Source organism: Talpa europaea, assembly GCF_964194135.1.
Source record: "Talpa europaea genome assembly, chromosome: 1".
Lineage (NCBI taxonomy): Eukaryota > Metazoa > Chordata > Mammalia > Eulipotyphla > Talpidae > Talpa > Talpa europaea.
In genome coordinates, this window is record NC_140073.1 from 138,072,036 (window position 1) to 138,083,335 (window position 11,300).

Genomic DNA, 11,300 nt, shown 5'->3' on the forward strand with positions numbered 1-11,300 from the left:
ACTGGGCAATCTTGTTAGCGGTAATTTAACTATAATGTCCCAGGGAAGTGACTGTAAGCTACACATCTCTATCCTATAAATTCCAATTAATGTATTTCAAATTTATCCATCTTTTACCAGTTCTAAAAAAAATATCAGTAGCTACTTCAATGTCAGCAGACACAGGGAATATAATAATACAATAGAAAAATACAGCAGTTATCAACTGTTACGAAATATATGACTATTGACAGAAACAAGTTACACAAACCTAATTACAACCACCAAGTTACAACTGTATTACAGGCCATGTGTTACTCAAACAGGCAAACTTGTTACAGCTTAAATATGGCAGCAGATGTTTATTTGGGGCTTCAGGATGCTGTCTGGGGAACACAGACCCAAAAAGCATTTTGTGGGCTCAAGTAGCCTGGCAGGGAGCTTGCTTATCTAACTCCTCACCGAAAGGTGAAACTAGTCCTCATTTAGGTCCCCATTGTGCAAATAGGGCTTTCAGCAAGCAAAATTCTAATTGTCAAGTGGTAGTTGGTTGAAGTTTAATCCTGGGTTTCTTTGGTTTGTAGGCTGATTTCATTTTATTCTCTGCAGTGGAGCTGTATGGACTTGCCCAGACATGCTGGTGTACATGGATATGCCTGAGATCTGACCTTCCACAGCTTCCTGACACTGGTTCCTTCCCAGGCTCAGATGACTCCATGCTTGTTTTTCCTTTTTATTTGTCACAACTATGCACAGGTATCACTAGCACCTTTTTCCAGGGTATTGGAAGAGTCATATGCCAGTGAGGGACCCTCCAGCATAAGCTTCTTTAACTACAGGTTGAATCTGCCTCCCTCAGAGGACACAGGAACGCATCTGCAAATTGAATCCCAGGGACTGTACAGGTATCTCAGAGCTCCCCCAACTGATGCAAAGTAACTCTAATTACAACCCTAGGCTACCTATAAATACTGACACTCTCCTTGCTCAGTGCCAGGCTGACCTAGAAAGCCACAAATAGACTGTCTCTGATGGGTGTGCCAACTGGATGTCAAGGATGATTAGTGAGAAAGGAAAGAAGCCCTCCTTCCCCCACTGACTTCAGGGGCAGGCAGAGCAGAATGTGACAGAGGTCTAGAAAGCAGCTGCCACATGATCTGGAGGGTGTGCATCCCTGCAGAATTACAATTACCTCCTTCACTTTGAAATGTCTACCAGCGCCATTACATATTCTCTGTCTTTTGCAGTTTTCCAATTTTTACTACCCATAGATTTTTTCCACTAGTGGCCTAATTTCTAAGAGATTAAGACTTGTTCTTGAGACTTAATCATTTTCTCTTTGATTTTGCTATTAAAAATATTGCACAACAAACCAAGGTAGCAAATATGATCCATTTTCTTGCCTCTGTTCCCTATTTGTTGGTTTTTTTTTTTTTCACTTCCCTAAATATGTAACTTTGTGTCATGCTTTTAGACTTAAAGTGCTGGGTGGAAACTGATTTCCAAGGCAAACTGATAGGGGAAGTTTTATTAGCCATGTATACCTCAGGTAAGTCAGCCTCTCTGAGTCTGTTTCTCTTTCTGGAATTTGAGAAAATAAGGTATTTTTGATTCTACACAGCAGTTTTAAAGATGAAATAAGGTGGTATATTTAAAAGTTTTTTCACAAGTGTAACTACTGATGTGGACAGTCTGATCATTTCACCTTCTTGTTTCAGCACGTTTTTACTGTGTCACTCAGTGGTAGACTCTTAAGAAGAGTACTCAAAGGAACAATATCTAAGTAGGAGTTTAAGTAATGACTACATGTCTTCACTATACTGATTATTGTGTTCTTTTCCTTTTTATTTATTTATTTTTTTGAAAAAAATGGGTTTTGAGTAAGAACACATACCTTGGAAAATAAGCATTAAATCAGGTAACAAGGAATGGATGTGGGCAAAGATACACAAAGTGGCACAAATCCTCAAAAGTTATGGTGTGTTTAACTGAGGCACGTCAACCATTGACATATGCCACAAATATTTGATTAGTGTCTGTTTTATGCTGGATACCATTGTGGGTACTTGGAATGGATTAATTAAGACTTGTCAGACTTGTGCAGAATTTTGGAAATTTTTACAAAATGTTTTAGAGGAAAAAATATGGACTTGACTTAGTTGCTAATTCAATTGCAATTCTAGAATTTCATTGTGAAGCAAGTTTCTTGAGGAGGATATGCCAGTTGACTCATCTTGAAATGAAATTTTCAGAGAAAGATAGCAGACTGTTTTAATTTAGATTTCATATTTGTTTCCTATCAATAGATTTCATATTTGTTTGAGAAAGAATGGTAGAGGTATGAATTTTAAAGTTCCTTTACCCCTATACAAAGCTACATCTTGTCTCCATGACTGAGCTAATTATTTTAGATTATGGTGAGTTCATTGAGTCATTAAATTGCTGGTACAATTCACACACTCATTCATTTATTCACTCAAAATTTAACAAACATCTGCGATATACCAATTATTGTGTTAGGTGGTTATGATGCAACAAAATATGAAAAATAAAAGAAATGCTTGCCCTTTGGAAAACTTATTAATTATTATACTTTTCAATTCCATATGAACCTTATCATAATGTGAAGGTCACTAGAAGAAGAAAGCATTCTGTCTCACTGTCTCAGCGAGTAAAATATAAATCATTTTAGATGCTATTAGCAATTTTTCTATGTAAATAATTCACTTCTACCTGAAATGTCTAGGTTGCATCTTCTATACTGCTTGGGGAATAGAGTTAGATTTGGGGTATATATTCAGATATTAAAATGTGTAGACCACTTCACCTATCACAAGATGAAAGTTAAAAAAAAAAACCAAAAAACAAAAACCAGCATGTCAGCATTAGCTAGCCATCTATGACTGAGATCTCTACATATAGAATGTGATAGAGGAAATAAAAAGAATGAATAAGCAAGATTAATGGCTTACTAAAAATCTCATAAAACTTATGCTGTGATAGAAGATAGGCAAATTTAGAGTTTAGATTCAGCTGTCATAAAAAGGAAGAATAAGGAGAAAAATATCAAAGTGCTAATTAAGGACCCACATTAATATGTATCTTAGAGCAGAATACTGGTGCTGCATAGAGGTAGATAGAATGTAGTGCACCTAGAATAAGTTTTAGTAACTCTAGATCCTTTCTTAGAGTTGAAAATTTAATAGCTGAATAATTTTTTTCTCTTCATTTTCCTGCTTATCAAGTTTATTGTTTTCTCTTTTGAGATGTTGCTAAACTCTTGAATGAGAGGAACTCCTTGAATATGAACCTTTATTTGTGGTTCCTGCCATCTTGAGTCAGTTCGACTTTTAGAATAAGTTAACATTTTAGAATTGTGAAATAATGAATAGACAGTTTGCTTTAAAGTAATATTTAAAATAAAATTTGTGTGTTAAGTATCAGTATACATTTGCAAACTACATTTATGTACAAGAGATTTATTCATTCTTCTAATAATATTGTCTTTGTGTTTGAATCGAAAGACCCTTGATTACTCCACAGGATCTGTCAGGGATCCATAGCTCCTAAGTTACAGCTCTGATTCTCTATGAAAGACAGAAGAACAGACATATAGTCTGAAAATGATCATAGAATAATAATCACTTATATTTTCTAGCCTGATTTATACAACATTATTATCTTTATTTGTCCATGGAGACAACTTGATCGGTCATTTTCATTTACTTCTTTCCCTACCTCCTGGGCTTCTTAGATCTCAAAGTTCCAGAGGTCCTGTGATTTAAGAAATGGGACTTAAAGGATAGCTTTAGATCAACTCTACTCAGTTGTGCATATCTGCCACTGTCATGACTTAAAGATATCCATGGGATTTTCCTGAAAACAATCTAAATCACTTTCAGACCTCTGGCAGCTTGTAGGCTGAATATGTAAACATGAGACTCTCCAGTGATATCAGGTATGCAGATAAAGTATTCAATTAGGACAGCAGACAGAAAAATAGATCAGGAAACTGTTATGTACACCACTTACAAAAGACCATGGTCATACAAAGACTTCTATTTATTGTTTGACATATGGTAGGGTTAATATGTTAGTGAATCCCTGTGAAAATTCATAGATAGCAAAGCCCTAAAAGTGTGGTTCAGGGAGAAGCAGTGCAGTCATCTGCAAATGTGAAAGTGTTTCTAACCCCCCAAATGCTAAGCTGCTGACTCCATGTAGGGACAACTTGCTCTAAACTAGACTCTGGGTGTCCTCTGCCCTTGTCAAGTATCATTTAATTAGAGGGATTTTGTTTAGTTACTCTACTGTTAGAATCCTTTCTGTCTTACTGGTCATGAAATTGCTCAGCTGAGCTAAACTGCAAAGTGACAATAATTGGAAACAAAATGTCTTTGTTCTCTTTCCCTCTGAGCAACAGACTGCGCCTTACAAGCACCATATTGGTGGAGGCAGACTCTTTATTGAGCCTGCTGACAGAGGCATTCGGCATATTTATAACAGCTGAGGATAGCATGCCCTGAAGAGTGAACTTAATTCTTAGACTGCCAGGTAGTCTTCTGTGAATGACAGTGATTTGTCCCTTGTGATTCTTTTTCTTCCTTCCTGACTATTCATAAAGGAGCATTTGACAGCCTAATTTTATGTAGCTAATAACACTAAGAAGCAATGTGATTTTTAGAATGTCCATTAGACTTTTGCATGTTAGATAGTTTTTTAAAAATAAACAGTTCTTCCCTATACCCCTCTTTTATGGTTTACCAAGGTTTGATACAATATTTATGTTTCTTATTAAATAATCTTTCAAAGATGCAAGCTAAGGATCATATAAACTATCCTTGATTCTATTTGGTATTAAATAAAACATGACTTTGGCCTAGTGTAGGAAAATTCTTATGTAATCCAGTGGTTGCATTAAAGGCAGAATTTAGAACACAAATATTTTAGTGCCTACTATGTATGTACCAAACACTGTATCGGAAATTGGGTCTTCCCCTTGGGAATTCATAAAGATGAATAATATAAAACATACTTTGAGTACTAGAAAAACTCATAGTTGAGGAAGTGGGGAAATATTTCCCTCATCATTCTATCATAACGTATGTTCCAATGTCATCCCCATTTTACAGATGAGAAAACCAAAGTTGAGAGAAACTAAAAGACTTGCCAAGAGTGACACTGTTAACACCTAGTAGAAATAGGATTTAATCTTAGCTTGATGCTAGTTCCTACACTCTTAGGCATAATAGTCTACTTCTCTTATGGTTGTGTCTAGAGACAGACTGAATTTATATCCATTTTTACTGTTTTTATACATAATTCATTCATCTTTTTACAATCTATTATGCTTCTCTATAGTATTTCTGTACCTTGTCCATAGATGATATTTACACTAGAGGTAGTGAGATAAGAAAGAAAAAAATCATCTGCTGTTCTCTTTATTCCAAGCTAATAAAATGTTTCTTTAGACTGAAGCTATGCCCAGGGACCACAGGTCATCTTTTCATCATTTCTAGCCCTCAGCTATTTTTTACTTTTATGTGGTATTGGACTCCCATAGGCACCCTTTAAGGAATTTGTTTCCATTACAGTGCTTGGTCTCTGCAAACTTTGCCACTCAAAGGTCAAGCTTCTGTGCTTGATAAATAACTTTGCTTTGCCATCCTGATTTCCTCCAGAATCCGATTTCTGTTTTCATGTGGATTTCTTTTTGGAATTGTAGCCTCCCTTTAATCCACTTAGCCAGTGCTGTTAACACTGAGAGGGAAGTGTCTTCACTAATGAAACCTCCTTTCAGGACTGGATTCTCTCAGAGACGGGTGACTGCATCATGGAGGCCACATGTCATGTTCAGAATAGAAGATTCAGAGGTTAATTTTAGAGTGTAGGGGTCATATTGTCACCTTTTCAATGATCGTGATTCTCCAGAATATCCAGAGCAATAGAATTGCCTGCTCTTCCTTGGAATGTTCTCAAGGAGATGTTTTCTAAAATGGGAGAACTGGTTCATTCCATATCAGGGTGAACTTATCAGAACAGCATTGTCCCCTTAGCATGATGATATATCTTGTGTTTTAGGAACATCTGTAATTTCAAATTAAGTCACCTTATCATTTGAATACAGAGCTCAAGGATGTTTTCATTTCACAATCTCTGTCACATAAACAGGAAGATTAGTTTCTGTTTTCATGAGTTTCAAGCATAGCTCTTAAAGATCTGGACTCGCATACCTTTTGGCAGTCAACACCCCAGAAATCACCCATGAAACCACTGGAGTTATCCAGATGGAACATTCTCTGAGAAAAGATTTTATAATATCACCTTTTATATTTTTAGAGTATAAGAGTGCCAAACATTTTTAATCAAGAATGTTATAGTTATTATTTTCCTCTTTTATGTCACTTTAGTAAAGGATAATGATACTAATGATAAAAATATCTGCCATGAATTAAGTGTTTATTATTTATTTTTTATTTATTTATTTTTTTTTTATAGAGGCATGCTTTATTTGTTTGCTGGTTTGTTTGTTTTGTTTTGTTTATACATGCACCGGGTACAGTCAGAAGCGCGGGAGGGTGAGAGAATCCACCAGAGCCAGAGCGGGGAGCAGAGCAGGCAGAAGGACCGAAGTACACTGCTGAGGGGAGCAGCGGGCGGCAGGAGAGGTCTGCGCGCCATGTGGGACCCTCCTCCAGTGGCCTGGGAGCAGCCGGGGATCGAACCGGCGCCGCAGAGGCCGCGGGCAGCTTCGCAACCCAGCGCTCAACCGCTGCGCCACCGGGGAGGCCCAAGTGTTTATTATTATGTTACAGGCACTGTACCAAGTATTTTGCATAAATTATAATCATGCATCAGAGAGGAAAGATTCTAACCCCCATTTATCAGATGAGGGACATTTGGGTGTAAAGAAGATCCACAACTTGCCCAAGGTCATAGAACACAGACCTCTGATTCTAAAACCTACACTCAAATCCTCTATCTGCTTCAGCATTTGAAGAATTTCCTGCTTCCATGCTGTTTTGCTAAACATATTCTACTGCCACTCAATTTCTCTAGTCAGAATGGCTTTTAAATTGCACGCACAGACCTATTTTCTTTTATATAGTATTTATAGTAACTGATTTTGATAGCTGAGAATAGTACCATATAAATAATGATGTAAGACCTCAGGCAAATCACTTAACCTCTCTGAACTTCAGTTTCCTCATTTGTGAAATGATGAAATAATACTTGCCTCACAGGATTGTTTGAAGATCAAGTGCAATAATGCAAGCAAAGAACTCTCAATGAATATATGTTAGCTCAGTTTCTTTCCTTTCTCACCTTTTTCTGTTTAAGTCCCAGGATAAGGAAATGTGGCAAGACTCATGGCAAATTCGTATACTATAAGGATTCCTGATGGCAAAATTAACTTCTCATGTGATTCCCAAGAGAATTTAAAGCAGCTTATTAAAAAAGTAATATAATCTTTGCAATCATATTGTTTCCCGCATTTCATCCAACCCATTATAGTTTTCTCCCATTCATTTCATTCCTTAATTTTGGTCATTATTCAGTGTTTTATTCCTTTAAGATACATTTATTGCATATCCACTGTTTGTTGGCATTGTTTTGTGTGCTAGACTATTAGACTTACAAATCCTCTTCTACTGTCCAGTTGTTTCTGTCTTCTTTTCAGTCTGATAGTGGTCCTGTTTCTTTTAACCTTCAGTAGACTTTTCAGTGAACTAAAACCTGATTTCAGATTTTTTTATGCCTTCCTAAATGCTAAGCTCAACAGATACATTTCCTTCTCTATATTTATTGAAGTCTCTGTTGCATTTCACAATATCAGTATTTTTTTCCTTTTTACAAATTTCTAAAGGACTTTTCTGATAAAGCATTCTCTGTTCTTATTTTTCATAGAGCATCTTCTCCGACTCTATTATACATCCTTTTTACATTATCCAGTTCTTCAGTGTTATTGACCCATAGATTCCAGTCTACATGGAGTCTTCAATCCTGTCTATTGTCTTAGTATGATTTTATTTATCATCTAATTTTTTTAAAGATTTATTTATTTATGTATACAAGAGCTGGGGCACAGCCAGAGATATGGGGGTGAGAGGATTCATCAGAGACAGAGTGAGGAACAGAACAGGCAGACTGACGGAATACACTGCTGAAGGGAGCAGCGGGCGAGACAGGAGAGGTCTGCCATGCCATGTGGGTTGCTCTCTGGCCAGCTGGGATCGAACGCGTGCTGCGGAGGCTTGGGATTGCTTCATAGTGTGGTGCTTAACCCCTTGCGCCACCAGCGAGGCCCTATCATATAATATGTTAATGGCAGTAAGTGTAAATATCCAAACTAAATTGTGTCTTTCAAGACTCACACTCATTTCTATTTTCACTGAATGTCTCAATCAACCCATCCTGGAAAGAACTAAAACTTAGTTTATTTTACTCCCATAAATATTAATATATACCTTTCCCACTAATAGTCTCTATTTTTCACTCAGTCAAAGGGCTTGGACCAATCTAGGATATATTCCTGAATCTTCTTTGTCCCAGAGTTTCCTATGCCCAATCAGTCACCAAATCTTTTTATATAATATCTCAAATATGTCTGTACTTCATTTTGATGACCTTTGTCCTTGTTTTTTTTTTAAATTTATTTATTTATGCATACAAGAACTGGGGTACAATCCAGAGGTGTGGGTGGAGGGTGGTGAGAGGATTCACCAGAGACAGAGTGGAGAACAGAACAGGTGAATTGACTGTAATACACTGCTGAGGGGACCAGCGGGTGAGACAGGAGAGGTCTGCTGCACCATGTGGGTTTGTTCCCTGGCTGGGGATAAAACTTGTGCTGCAGTGGCTGCTGAAAGCTTCATAGTGCTGACACTGAACCCCTTGTGTCATCAGGGAGGCCCATGACCTTCCATGTTAGGGCTCTTACCTTTTTCTAGACAACTGCAACAATCTCTCCATTCTTTCTCTTCACTCAAGGTCACAAAGTTAGATTTGTTCTTTTTATTCATCTCAAAATGATGCTTGGTATCTAAATCATAATCTGGACATGCCCATCTTTGCTGAAAAGTTTCAAGTACCCTTCATTGTCTACATCATAATAATTTGATCTATGTATATATGGTGATTGCCAAATGATCACCATAAGTCTAATTAACATCCATCATGATACATAGTTACATATTTTTTTTCTCGTGATGGGAACTTTTAAACTATTATTAACAGTTTTATTTGGAGTGAAAGAATAGAGATGAAAAGAAGGGAATTGAAAGCCACCAGCCTGTATATCACACAAGATTGACAACCCTCTCTTCCAGACCTTGTCTCTAACCAGCTCACCAGCCTCATCTCTCAAAACTCACTTGCCTTTTAATTTATGCCCCATCACATTTATCTAGCCATTTACTTAATAAAGGAATGGTGGGGTTTTACTGTGCTACTGCCCTCAGAAGAATATTCAATTTGAATTAGGCCAGTTCTAATTTCATTTCTTCTTGGACTCATGAATCTGCTTTACATTGCTTGGTTGTTTTATAGAATAGAGATACTGAATCCTAATCTTTTCAGTTTTTCATGCTCATTTCCAGGAGGTTGGCTTTTTTCCCTTGCTATTCAAAGCAATCCCATCCTTTTCATCAGTATGGCAGGTGGCCCTATAAAAGTGAGCAGCTGTGAGCCTTTCTAAGAGACTCTTTGGGGACGAGTTGAGAGCCACATTTGACCTGTTTATGTTTGGGATTTTTTTTTAAATTCTCTTTGCAGACTATTTTTGAAATGAAACATAAAACACTGCCCACTAACTAGGCAAGAAAGAATTACCTAGTAAGAAAACTCAGCTGAATGGGGAGGGGAATCTAAAATCAAGACAGTATTAATTTGACCAAGTGCCATTCTCAATATAATATGCTTTATTCAAAAGCATTCATTAATATGCATTTTAAGACTTAATTTAGAAACGGTCCGTCATTGATCACCTCTGTGTTTACATTTTAGCAGTCTGCTGAGAGCATAGTGATAGACTCCCTTATAAATGGCTTTTTCTTCTCTCTTCCCTCTTTATTAGTCTCGACACCTTCCTCTGGGATCTTTAATAAAAAGATCAAGAGCAAAGGTTTTAGATTTCATAAATATTGCAGCAGTTCCATGCTCTTTGAACAGTGGCTTCTTTAGATGGAAATGGCTTCCCAAATGGGAGAGAGTTTTAAAAACCAAAAAAACCCTGCAAGAGTAAAACAAAAAGCTCTCCACAGTAAACACACCCATTAGCACATGGGCCAAACAAATATATGTCATCATGTAACTGACACTCAGTTCTTTCCAAAAAAATATTCTGTGAAATTGTGAAGCTGGGCCTGATGCAGTCTCTGGCCTGTGCTGCTTCGGATGATTGGGATACTTTTGTTTTAATAAAACGAAAAGGGAATTTTGTTAACATTTAAAAAAATTGGTCACCACCATCATAAGTCTCTGGCAAGGAAAGATTCCATGTGCTGAAGTCCATATTTTGTAAAAGCTGACTGCTATCATTTTTTTTTTAAGCTCGTTCAACCTCAAATCTTGTATTCATATTCTGATATATGTTTTGGATACCTGCAGGGAGTGTGAGAAAGTGAATCAGGAATAAGTAGTATGTAATAAATGGTTGAGAAATGCTACTTTATTGGTTCATTGTATTTTTTTATATAATTTGTGCTTGGCTAATTTTTGCTATATTACAGATTTAGAAAATTAAATCATAGGAAGTAGACTGCTTCATCAAACCATTTAGAGGTTTGGATAACTCACAAAAAAACTGAAACAAATTATTTAAACTTTCAGTCTTTAATTTGGTGTTTAAATCTAGGAATCAAAGTGTGGGGTTGGTGAATGAGATAAATACAAAGATAAATTTAGGTGGTCTTACAATTGGTCTCATGCTGTAGAACCCAGAATTTTCAGAGAATGTTTTTCTGAAAACAAAAATGGAGAAAATAACAGAAACGTTGTAGCATAGTTTGTTCTTGTTCATGCTCAGTATGGTTTGTTGGGGGATAATTAATGGCAACTCAAGATCCTCAAAGCATGATGTCACTTCCCACTTCAGCCCCAGTAAAAGAAGCAGAATCTGCTTGGAATTATCACAACTGAACCTGTGTCATATATCATCCCTCTAAATGATTTTTCAGAGGACATGACCTTCTGGTTTTCAGTTATCTCAATATTTGTTGTAATTTAAAAATAATTGCACTCACCATCTCAGTTTTGAAAGGCCATTGATTCCCAGACTTGCCAGTTAAATTAGGCAATTAGGAGGGAGGCCTCTGAAATAT